This window comes from Somniosus microcephalus, unplaced genomic scaffold (genome assembly GCF_052327205.1).
Source record: "Somniosus microcephalus isolate GS21.2 unplaced genomic scaffold, FLI_Smic_1.0 unresolved_chr8, whole genome shotgun sequence".
In the NCBI taxonomy this organism is placed as follows: Eukaryota; Metazoa; Chordata; class Chondrichthyes; order Squaliformes; family Somniosidae; genus Somniosus; species Somniosus microcephalus.
Window position 1 is genome coordinate 12,286,172 of NW_028225186.1, and position 12,770 is coordinate 12,298,941.

Genomic DNA, 12,770 nt, shown 5'->3' on the forward strand with positions numbered 1-12,770 from the left:
TCCATAATGAATACACCCAGGAATTTGAAGCTGCTGACCCTCTCCACCTCAGCCCCTTCGATGTAGATTGGGGTGTGTCCCTCCCCCTGCCGCTTGTTATAATCCACGATAATCTCCTTTGTTTTGCTGATGTTGAGGGAGAGTTTGCTGTACATGCACCATTCCCCTAGGGCTCTTACGGCCTCCCTGTAGCCTGTCTCGTCTCCATCTGTGATCAGGTCTACAACGGTGTGGAGATGCCGGAGTTGGACTGGGGTGGACAAATGTAAGAAGTCACACAACACCAGGTTATAGTCCAACAGCTTTATTTGAAATCACAAGCTTTCGGAGCGCTGCTCCTTCTTCAGGTGAAGTGGAGAAATGCATAAAGACACAGCTTATATAGTCAGAGAATTATGTCAGATGTTTTCAGGTAACCTTTACAACAGCCATTTATCGCACCTCGGCAGAGAGATAATCACAGCAGTCAAAGGTGTGAATGGTGTCCAAACAGGTCAGTCAGGGAAACATTACATCAAAGAACAATGAGGTGGGGTCACAAGGGGTCAAATATTGCAGATGCTGGTGTCTGTATGAAAAACAAAAAAACAGACAAAAAACATTTTTTTTTTTTGGCTGGAAATCACAGCAGGTCCGGCCGCATCTGTGTCGAGAGAACAAGCCAATGTCGACTCGAGGCTGGATGACCCTGCATCAGGTGGGGTTACATGTAGCGTGACATGAACCCAAGATCTCGGTTGAGGCCGTCCTCATGAGTGCGGAACTTGGCTATCAGTTTCTGCTCGACGATTTTGCATTGTCGTGTGTCTCGAAGGCCACCTTGGAGAATGCTTACTCGAAGTTCGGAGGCTGAATGTCCTTGACTGCTGAAGTGTTCCCCGACTGGGAGGGAACACTCCTGCCTGGTGATTGTTGTGTGGTGTCCGTTCATCCGTTGTCGCAGTGCCTGCATGGCCTCGCCGATGTACCATGCTCCGGGGCATCCTTTCCTGCAACGTATGAGGTAGACAACGTTGGCCGAGTCACATGAGTATGTACCATGTACCTGGTGGGTGGTGTCCTCACGTGTGTTGATGATCTGGCATGTCTTGCAGAGGTTGCTGTGGCAGGGTTGTGTGGTGTCGTGGTCGCTGTTCTCCTGAAAGCTGGGTAATTTGCTGCGAACGATGGTCTGTTTGAGGTTAGGCGGCTGTTTGAAAGCGAGTAGTGGAGGCGTGGGGATGGCCTTAGCGAGGTGTTCGTCGTCATCGATGACATGTTGAAGGCTGCGAAGAACATGGCGTAGTTTCTCCGCTCCGGGGAAGTACTGGACGACGAAGGGTACTCTGTTGGTTGTGTCCCGTGTTTGTCTTCTGAGGAGGTCTATGCGATTTTTCGCTGTGGCCCGTCGGAACTGTCGATCGACGAGTCGAGCGTCATATCCCGTTCTTACAAGGGCGTCTTTCAGTGTCTGTAGGTGTCCATCGCGTTCCTCCTCGTCTGAGCAGATCCTGTGTATTCGCAGGGCTTGTCCATAGGGGATGGCTTCTTTAACGTGGTTAGGGTGGAAGCTGGAGAAGTGAAGCATCGTGAGGTTGTCCGTGGGCTTGCGGTAGAGTGAAGTGCTGAGGTGTCCGTCTTTGATGGAGATTCGTGTGTCCAGGAATGAGACTAATTCTGAGGAGTAGTCCATTGAGTTTGATGGTGGGATGGAACTTGTTGATGTTATCGTGTAGTCTTTTCAGTGATTCTTCACCGTGGGTCCATAGGAAGAAAATGTCGTCGATGTATCTGGTGTATAGCGTTGGTTGGAGATCCTGTGCAGCGAAGAAGTCTTGCTCGAACTTGTGCATGAAGTTGTTTGCGTATTGGGGTGCGAATTTGGTCCCCATGGCTGTTCCGTGTGTTTGGGTAAAGAACTGGTTGTCGAAGGTGAAGACATTGTGGTCAAGGATGAAGCGGATGAGTTGTAGGATGGCGTCTGGAGATTGGCTGTTGTTGGTGTTGAGTACTGAGGCTGTCGCAGCGATGCCGTCATCGTGGGGGATACTGGTGTAGAGTGCCGAGACGTCCATCGTGGCGAAGAGTGTTCCTGGTTCAACTGATTGATACGACCAGCGTTGTAGAGATCTCATCACAGGCTTTTCCTGTTTCAGTTTCTGCCTTTAGGTGGGTAGCAGCAGGATGGAGTTGTGATTTGATTTGCCGAAGGGAGGGCGGGGGAGGGCCTTGTATCTATCCCGGAATGGAGTGTAAATGTGATCTAGTGTGTTCTTGACTCGAGTTGGGCAGGTGATATGCTGATGGTATTTCGCCAGTACTTTCCTCAGCTTGGCTTTGTTGAAATCGCCAGCCACGATGAATGCAGCCTCTGGATGGGAACTTTCAAGCCTGCTAATGATCCCATACAGCTCGTTTAGTACCCTATTTGCGTTGGCCTAGTGGTGGAATATACACCACTGTAATTATCACGGATGAGAACTCTCTCGGGAGGTAGAATGGTCGGCATTTGATCATCAGGTGTTCAAGATCGGGTGAACAAGAAGATGTAAGTAGTTCCACGTTGGAACACCAAGAATTATTGATCATAAAGCATACTCCACCCCCTCTATTCCTCCCCGAGTCTTTTGTTTGGTCTAGCCGGTGAATGTTGAATCCCTCTGGTTGAATGGCCGAAGCTGGTGTCGATGGATCAAGCCAAGTCTCAGTAAAAATCAAGACATTGCAGTTCTTAATGTCTCGCTGTAAGGTGAGCCTCCCTCCATCGTCCAGCTTATTGTCCAGTGACTGCACATCCGCCAGGAGAATAATCGGAGGGGGGGTGGTGTTCACGTCGCATCAGCTTCACTAATGCACCTGCTCGTCTGCCCCGCTTGCACCGTCGTCGCGTCCTGATCACAGGAATGAAGTCAGGTAAGCAGGTGGGAGGGTTGATGGTAGTAGCAGCAGAATCACAGTTCGAAAAATCGGGGGTAAGTCCTATATCTCCGGACGATCTTATATCCAGAAGTGATTGACTGTCGTAGCAGATAAGTGAAGAAACAGTACTGACAGAATTGTTTAATAATAACAATAAAATAATTAATAAAGTGGAAAATTGTGGATGAGTTCGTAAAACAGCGGCTACCCTCATGAAGCATACAGGTCGTTAAAACAGTAGAATATTTATTTAAAAACAACTAAACTATTAATAATAAAACTAGAATGCTAAATACTAAACAGTAGAATACAAAAAACAGCCAGGTTGTGGTCAATGGGTCAGTTTCTGTGTGTTAGGACAGGTGTTGGTCTCTGTGTCAGTTTCTGTGTGTTCGGTCAGGTTTTCGCCAGAGGGTCAATTTTTGGTTGCTCTGTCAGGTGGTGATCAGTAAGTCAGATTCAGTGTTTTCAGTAACTTTATGGTCAGTGTTCAAGTTTCTGTGGGTTCCATCAGTGTGTAGTCAGTGGATCAGTTTTTGTTCGTTCGGTCAAGTTGCTTCAGTGGTTCAGTGTCTGTGTGTTCGGTCAGGATTTGTTCAGTTCGTCAGTTTATCTGTGTTTGGCCAGGTTGTGGTCAATGGGTCAGTTTCGGTGTGTTGGGTCAGGTTTTGGTATGAAGTCCCTTTTCTGTGAGCTCGGACAGGTTCTGGTCAGTGAGTCAGTTTCAGTTTTTTTCATTCAGGTTGTGGTCAGTTGGTCAGTTTCAGTGTTTGTTCAGTCAGGTTGTGGTCCATGGGTCAGTTTATTTGTGTTCGGTCAGATTGTGCTCAGTGGGAGATTATCAGTGCTTTCGGTCAGGTTATGTCAGTGGGTCAGCTTCTGTGTGATCGGTCAGCTTGTGTTCAGTGGGTCCGATTCTGTTTGCTCGGACTGGTTGTGGTCAGTGGTTAAGTTTATGTGTGTTCGGTAAGGATTTGGTCAGTGGGTCAATTTCTGAGTCTTCGGTCAGGTTGTGGTCAGTGGGTCAGTTTCTGTGTGTTCGTTCAGGTTGTGGTCAGTGTGCCAGTTTCTGTGTGATCGGTCAGTTGTGGTCAGTGGATCAGTTATTTTGTGGTTGGTCAGGATCTGTTCAGTGGGTCCGTTTCTGTGTGCTAGATCAGGTTGTGGTCAGTGGGTTTCTTTCTGTGTGTTTGTTCAGGTTGTGGTCATTGTGTCAGTGTCTGTGTGTTTTGTCAGGTTGTGGTCAGTCGTCATTTTCTATGTGTTCACTCAGGTCTAGGTCACTGAGTCAATTTTTGTGTGTTCAGTCAGGTTAAGATCAGTGTGACAGTTTCTGCATGTTCGGTCAGGTTGTTGGCAGTGTGTCATTTTCTGTGTGTTTCATCAGGTTGTGGTCAGTGGGTGAGTTTGTGTGTGTTTGGTCAGGTTGTGGTCAGTGGGTCAGTTACTGTGTGCTCGGTCAGGTTTTGGTCAGTGTGTCAGATTCTATGAGTTCGTTCAGGAGGTGTTCAGTGGGTCAGTTTCTGTGTGTTCAGTCAGGTTGTGGTCAGTGGATCAATTTCTGTCGATTCCTTCCGTTTGTGGTCAGTGGGACAGATTCTGTGTGTTCAGTCATGTAATTGTCAGTGTTCCAGGTCATGTGTGTTCGGTCAGGATTTGTTCAGTTGATCACTTTCTGTGTGTTTGGCCAGGTTGTGGCCAATGGGTCAGTTTCAGTGTGCTCGGTGAGATAGTGGTCAGTGTGTGAGATTCAGTGTTTGTTCAGTCAGGTTGTGGTCAACGGGTCAGTGTCTGTGTGCTTGGGCATTTTGAGTTATGTGGGTCAGTTTCTGTGTGTTTGGTCAGGATTTGGTCCGTGGGTCAATTTTTGGTTCTCAGTAAGTATGTGGACCGTGGGTCAGTTTATGTGTGCTCGGAAAGGTGGTGATCAGTGGGACAGTTTCTGTGTTTTCGGGCAGTAGGTGAACAGTGGGTCAGTTTCTGTCTGTTCAGTCATGTTGTTGTCAGTGGATCAGTTTCTGTGGGTTCCGTCAGTGTGTGGTCAGTCGGAGAGTTTCTGTATGCTCGTTCAAGTTATTGTCATTGGGTCAGTTTCTGTGTGTTCGGTCCGTATTTGTTCAGCTGGCCACTTTCTGAGTGTTTGGCCAGGTTGTGGTCAATGGTTCAGTTTTGTTGTGTACAGTCAGGTTGTGCTCAGTGGGTCAGTTCCTGTGTGTGCATTCATGTTAATTTCAGTGGGTTAGTTTCCGTGTGTTCGTTCATGTTGTGGTCAATGGGGAAGTTTCTGTGTGTTCGGTCAGGTTGTCGCCAGTGGGTCAATTTTTGTTTGCTCGGTCAGGTTGTGGTCAGTTAGTCAGTTTCAGTGTGTTCAGTCAGTTTATGGTCAGTGGATACGTTTCTGTGGGTTCCATCAGTGTGTGGTCAGTGGGTCAGTTTCTGTTTGTTTGGTGAAGTTGTTTATGTGGTTCAGTTTCTGTGTGTTCGGTCAGGATGTGTTCAGTTGGTCAGTTTCTGTGTTTTCGGCCAGGTTGTCGTCAATGGGTAAGTTTCGTTGTGTTGGGTCAGGTTTTGGTAGGAAGGACCTTTTCTGTGAGCTCGGTCAGGTTGTGGTCAGTGGGTTATTTACAGTTTTTGTTCATTCAGTTTGTGGTCAGTGGGTCAGTTTCAGTGTTTGTTCAGTCACGTTGTGTTCCATGGGTCAGTTTCTTTGTGTTCGGTTAGTTTGTGCTCAGTGTGACATTATCAGTGCATTCGGTCAGGTTGTGGCCAGTGGGTCATTTCCTGCGTGATCGATCAGGTTGTGTTCAGTGGGTCAGCTTCTGTGTGTTCGGTCAGTTTGTGGTCTGTGGGTCCGGTTATGTATGCTCGGTCTGGTTGTGGTCAGTGGGTCAGATTCTGTGTGTTCGGTCAGGATTTGGTCAGTGGGTCTGTTTCTGTGTGTTTGGCCAAGATGTAGTCAGTGGGTCAGTTTATGTGTGTTCAGTCAGGATTTGTTCACTGCGTCAGTTTCTGTGTGTTCGTTAAGGTAGTGGTCAGCGTGGCAGTTTCTGTGTGATCGGTCAGTTGTGGTCAGTGGGTCAGTTTCTATGTGTTAGGTCAGGATGTGTTCAGTGGGTCAGTTTTGGCGTGCTAGATAAGATTGTCGTCAGTGGGTCCCTTTCTGTGTGTTTGTTCAGGTTGTGGTCATTGTGTCAGTTTATGTGTCTTTTGTCAGGATGTGGTCAGTGGGTCATTTTCTGTATGTTCAGTCAGGACTTGGTCACTGTGTCAGTTTTTGCGTGTTCAGTCAGGGTGAGATCAGGTTGAAAGTTTCTGTGTTTTCAGTCAGGTTGTGGGCAGTGTGTCAGTTTCTGTGTGTTCGGTCAGGTTGTGGTCAGTGGGTCCGTTTCTGTGTGTATCTTCAGAATGTTGTCAGTGGGTCAGTTTCTGTGTGTTCGGCCAGGATTTGTTCAGTGGGTCAGATTCTATGTGTTCTGCCAGGTTCTGGTCAGTGGGACTGTTTCTGTGTGCTCAGTCTGGCTGTGGTATGTGGGCCAGTTTCTCTGTGTTCCATCAGGTTGGGGTTAATGGATCAGTTTCTGTGTGTTCGGTCAGTTTGTGGTCATTGGTCAGTTTGTGTGTGTTCGGCCAGGTTGTGTTCATGAGTCTGTTTCTGTGTCTTCAGCCAGGTTTTTGTCAGTGGGTCAGTTTCTGTGTGTATTGACAGGTGCTGGTCTACGGGTCACTTTTTGCATGTTTGGTCAGGTTGTCGTCAGTGGGTCAATTCCTGTGTGTTCATTCAAGTTGTGGTCAGTGTGTCAGTTTCTGTGTGTTCGGTCAGTTTGTGGTCAGTTGCTCAGTTTCTGTGTGGTCGATCAGGTTGTGGTCAGTGGGTCCGTTTCTGTGTGTTTGGTCAGGTTGTGGTCAGTGAGTCAGGATCTGTGTGTTCGGTAAGGTTGTGGTCAATGGGTGAGTTTGTGTGTGTTTGGTCAGGTTGTGGTCACTGGGTCAGTTACTGCGTGCTCGGTCAGATTTTTGTCAGTGGGTCATATTCTGTGAGTCCGTTCAGAATGTGTTAAGTGGGTCAGTTTCTGTGTGTTCAGTCAGGTTGTGGTCAGTGGAACAATTTCTGTCGATTCCTTCAGTTTGTGGTCAGTGGGTCAGTTTCTGTGTGTTCAGTCAAGTTTTTGTTAGTGTCCCAGTTTCTGTGTGTTCGGTCAGGATTTGCTCAGTGTGTCAGTTCCTATGTACTCGGTCAGGTTGTGTTCAATGGGTCAATTTCTGTCTGTTCGGAGAGGATCTGGTCAGTGGGTCAGTTTCTGTGTGTATCGTCAAAACGTTGTCAGTGGGTCAGTTTCTGTGTGTTCGGCCAGGATTTGTACAGTGGGTCAGATTCTATGTGTTCTGTCAGGTTCTGGTCAGTGGGACAGTTTCTGTGTGCTCAGTCTGGCTGTGGTATGTGGGCCAGTTTATCTGTGTTCCATCAGGTTGTGGTTAGTGGGTCAGTTTCTGTTTGTTCGGTCAGTTTGTGGTCATTGGTCAGTTTGTGTGTGTTCGGCCAGGTTGTGTTCATGAGTGAATTTCTGTGTCTTCAGCCAGGTTGTTGTCAGTGGGTCAGTATCTGTGTGTTTTGACAGGTGCTGGTCTATGGGTCACTTTCTGCGTGTTTGGTCAGGTTGTCGCCAGTGGGTCAATTCCTGTGTGTTCATTCAAGTTGTGGTCAGCGTGACAGTTTCTGTGTGCTCAGTCAGGAGTTGGTCATTGTATCAGTTTCTGTGTGTTCGGTCAGGTTGTGATCAATGGGTCAGTTTCTGTTTGTTCACTCAGGTTGTGGTTATTTTGTCAGTTTCGGTGTGTTCAGTCAGGTTGTTGTCAGTGGGTTAGTTTCTCTGTGTTGGGACAGGCTGTTGTCAATGGGTCAGTTTCTGTATTGTGAGTCAGGATTTGGTCAGTGTTTCAGTTTCTGTCTGATCGGTCAGGATGTGTTCCATGCGTAAGTTTCTGTGTGTGTGGTCAAACTGTTATCAGTGGGTCACTTACTGTGTGCTTGGACAGGTGGTGGTCAGTGGGTCAGGTTCTGTGTGTTCGGAGAGGCGGAGATCAGTAAGTCAGTTTCTGTGTGTTCTGTCAGGTTGTGGTCAGTGAATCATTATCTGTGTGTTTGCTCAGGTTGTGGTCAATTGGTCACTTTCTGTGTGTTCGGTCAGGGTCTGGTCAGTGCGTCAGTTTCTCTGTGCACCGTCAGGTTGTTGTCAGTGGTTCAGTTTTGGCGTACTCGGTGAGGTTGTGGTCACTTGGTCACTTTGAGTGTATTGGGTCAGATTGTGGTCAATGGGCCAGTGTTTGTCTGTTCGGAGAAGTTGTTTTTAGTGTGTCAATTTCCATGTGTTTGGTCCGAATATGGTCAGTTGGTCAGTTTCTGTGTGTTCAGTCAATTTGTGGTCAGCGGATCAGTTTCTGTGGGTTCCGTCATTGTGTGGTCAGTAGGTCAGTTTCTGTCTGTTCCGTCAAGTTGTTGTCAGATGTTCAGTTTCTGTATGTTCTGTCAGGATTTGTTCATTTGGTCAGTTGCTGTGTGTTTGGCCAGGTTGCGGTCAATGGGTCGGTTTTTGTGTTCGGTCAGGTTGTGCTAGGAAGGTCAGTTTTTGTGTGCTTCGTCATGTTATGGTCAGTGGTTCAGTTTCAGTGTTTTTTCGGTCAGGTAGTGGTCAATGTGTCAGTTTCTGTTTGTTCGGTCAGGTTGTCGTCAGTTTGTCACATTCTGTGTGTTTGGTCAGGTTGTGGTCAGTGGGTCTGTTTCTGTGTTCTCGGTCACGTTGTGCCCAGTGGGTTTGTTTATGTGTGTTCGGTCAGGTTGTGCTCAGTGGATATATTTCTGTCAGTTTCGTCAGTGTGTGGTCCGTGGATCAGTTTCTGTGTGTTCAGTCAAGTTGTCAGGATTTTATCAGTTGGTCAGTTTCTGTGTGATTGTAGAGGTTGTGGTCAATGGGTCGGTTACTCTGTGTTCGCTCAGGTTGTGGTTTGAAGGTCAGTTTTTGTGTGCTCTATCATGTTTTGATCAGTGGGTCAGTTTCAGTGTTTGTTCGGTCAGGTTGTGGTCAATGGGTCAGTTTCTGTGTGTTCGGTCATGTTCTGGTCAGTGAGTCAGTTTCTCTGTGCACCGTCAGGTTGTATCAGTGGTTCAGTTTTGGTGTACTCGGTCAGGTTGTGGTCATTTGGTCACTGTGAGTGTATTGGGTCAGATTGTGGTCAATGGGTCAGTGTTTCTCTGTTCGGACAAATTGTGGTCAGTGTGTCAATTTCTGTGTGTTTGGTCCAATATGGTCAGTTAGTCAGTTTCTGTGTGTTCAGTCAGTTTGTGGTCAGCGGATCAGTTTCTGTGGGTTCCATCATTGTGTGGTCAGTGGGTCAGTTTCTGTCTGTTCCGTCAAGTTGTTGTCCAATGTTCATTTTCTGTGTGTTCTGTCAGGATTTGTTCATTTGGTCATTTGCTGTGTGTTTGGCCAGGTTTCGGTGAATGGGTCGGTTTCTGTGTGTTCGGTCAGCTTGTGGTAGGTAGATCAGTTTCTGTGTGCTTGGTCATGTTATGGTCAGTGGGTCAGTTTCAGTGTTTTTTCGGTCAGGTTGTGGTCAATGTGTCAGTTTCTGTTTGTTCGGTCAGGTTGTCATCAGTTTGTCAGATTCTGTGTGTTTGGTCAGGTTGTGGTCAGTGGGTCAGTTTCTGTGTGCTCGGTCAGTTTGTGCCCAGTGGGTTTGTTTATGGGTGTTCGGTCAGGTTGTGGTCAGTGGATAATTTTCTGTCAGTTCTGTCAGTGTGTGGTCCGTGGATCAATTTCTGTGTGTTCAGCCAAGTTGTCAGGATTTGTTCAGTTGGTCAGGTTGTGGTCAATGGGTCGGTTGCTTTGTGTTCACTCAGGTTGTGGTTGGAAGATCAGTTTCTGTGTGCTCTCGCATGTTTTGGTCAGTGGGTCAGTTTCAGTGATTGTTCGGTCAGGTTGTGGTCAATGGGTCAGTTTCTGTCTGTTCGGTCAGGTTGTGGTCAGTGGATCATATCCTGTGTTTTCGGTCTGGATATGTCAGTGTGTGATACTCTGCATGTTCGGTCAGGTTGTGGTCAGTTGCTCAGTCTGGTTGAGTTCGGTCAGTATGTGGTCAATGGGCCAGTTTCTGTTTGTTCGATCAGGTTGTGGTCAGTGGGTCAGTTTGTATGTGATTGGTCAGTTTGTGGCCAGTTGCTCAGTTACTGCGTGCTCTCTCAGGTTGTGCTCAGTGGGTCAGTTTCACTGTGTACGTTCAGTATTTGTTCAGTGTGTCAGTTTCTGTGTGCTCGTTCAGGTTGTGGTCATTGTGTCAGGTTCCGTGTTTTCTGTCAGGTTGTGGTCAGTGGGTCAGTTTCTGTGTGTTCAGCCAGGTTGTTGACAGTGGGTCAGGTACTTTGTGTTTGGTCATGTTGTGGTCAGTCGGTCAGTTTCTGTGTCTTCGCTCAGGTCATGGCCAGAAGGTCAGTTTCTGCATGTTTTGTCAGGTTGTGGTCAGTGGCTCAGTCTGGTTCAGTTCGGTCAGGTTGTGGTCAATGGGCCAGTTTCTATTTGTTCTGTCATGTGTTGTCAGTGGGTCAGTTTCTGTGTGTTCAGTCAGGTTCTGCTCAGTGGGTCAGTTTCTGTGTGTTCAGTCAGATTGTGGTCAGTGGGTCAGTTTCTATGTGATTGGTCAGAATGTGGTCAGTTGCTCAATTTCTGTGTGCTCGTTCAATTTGTGGTCAGTGTGTCAGTTTCAGTGTCTTTGGTCAGGTTGTGGTCAGTGGGACAGTTTTTGTGTGTTCAGTCAGGTTGTGGTCAGTGGGTCAGTTTCTTTGTGTTTGGTAAGGCTGTGGTCAGAGTGTCAGTTTCTGTGTTTTTGATCAGGTTCTGGACCGTTGGTCAGTTTCTGTGTGTTCGGTCAGGTTGTGTTCAGTTGGCCAGTTTCTGCATGTCCGGCCAGGTTATCATCAGAAGGTCAGTTTCTGAGTTTTGGGCAGGCTGTGATCAGTGGTTCAGTTTGGTTGACTTTGGTCAGTATGTGGTCAGTGGATCAGTTTCTGTTTGTTTGGAAAGGTGGTGGTTAGTGGGTCAGTTTCTGTGTGATCGTACAGGTTGCCGTCAGTGTGCCAGTTGCTGTGTGGTCTGTCAGGTTGTGGTCAGTGGGTCAGTTTCTGTGTGTTCGGTCAATTTGTGGTCAGTGGGTCAGTTTATGTGTGATCGGACATGTTGTGGTCAGTGGTTTTGTTTCTGTGTGTTTGGTCATGTTGTGGTTAGTGGGCCAGTTTCTGTGTGTTTTGTCAGGTTGTGGTCAGTGGGTCAGTTTCTGTGTGTTCAGTCAGGACTTGGTCACTGTGTCAGTTTATGTTTGATCAGCCAGGTTGTGGTCAGTGGGTCAGTTTCTGTGCTTTCGGTCTGGTTGTGGTCAGTGGGTTCGTTTCTGTGTGTTCGGTCACTTTTTGGTCAGTATGTCAGTTTATGTGTGTTCAGTCACGTTGTGGTTAGTGTATCAGAATCAGTATGTTCGATCAGGTTGTGGACAGTGTGTCAGTTACTTTGTGTTCGGTCAGGTTGTGGTAAGTGAGCCAATTTATGTGTGTTACGTCTGGTTGTCTTCAGTGATTCAGTTTCTTTGTGTTTGTTCAAGTTTTGGTCAGTGGGTCAGTTCTGTGTGCTCAGTAAGGTTGTTGTCATTTTGTCAGATTCTGTGAGTTCGGTCATGTTGTGTCCGGTGGGTCAGTTTCTGTGAGTTTGTTCAGGTTGAGCTCATTGTGCCAGTCTTTGTGTGCTCGGTCAGTTTGTGGTCAGTGGGTTTGTTTCTTTGTTTTCGGTCAGTTTGTGGTCAGTGGATCATTTTCTGTCAGTGCCATCAGTGTTTGATCAGTGGTACAGTTTCTCTGTGTTCGGTTAAGTTGTTGTCAGTGGGTCAGTTTCTGTTTCTTCAGTCATGATTTGTTCAGTTGGTCACTTTCTGTGTGTTTGTTCAGGTTGTGGTCAATGGGTCACTTTCGGTGTCTTAGGTCAGTTTGTGGTCAGTGTGAGAGTTTCAGTGTTTGTTCCATCAGGTTTTAGTCAATGGGTCAGTTTGTGTGTGTTCTTTCAGATTGTGATCATTTGGTCACTTTCTTTGTGATCGGTCAGCTTGTGGTCAGTGGGTCAGAAGCAAATAGATTTCAGGTGGATGCCTACCCGCACTTGATGCTGTGGGTTCCTGAACATGTCCTTTGTGATCCCGCCTAAAAAATGTCATCTTGTACGAAAAGATGCCTGGCGTGGAAGTGACCTGAATTTCAAAGAAGCAAGGAGGAAAGACTGCATTGTTCTGCTTGCTGGCAGGACGCTTTTCGCAGTTTCCCTGGTGGTATAGTGGTTCGGATTCGGCGCTTTCACCACCGCGACCCGAATTCGATTACCCGGTCAGGAAAATAGTGCGTTTTCTGGCAGTTTAAAATGCCAGCAATCAAAGCCCCCGCGCGAAACAATGCATCAACTTTTCAACTTTCCACACCGCTGCTGTTGCCTCAACAATCAGCAGCGCATCATTCGGTATCGAGGTGCAACATTCACTTGCCTTGCCTTCTGTAAAATGCCTGCTGTTTCAAAGTCAGCAGGAAATGACATTGGGAACAACACATTTGAAATGCCCACATTTATGTGTACCTCACGGTGTCAGAACAGTCACGGTGATTATCTGCCTTACATGTATTATTTTGCCGAATTCATCTCCCTAACAAACTTAGCTGATCACAGCACGGCTATCAGTCAACTCATTGCCAGTGTGAAAAATGCCACATTAGCAACGTGTGCAAGATTCGAATGACAGAGTACCTGGGCCGTGATAACTTATCCTGATATTCATGAGGCCTTAACATTCGC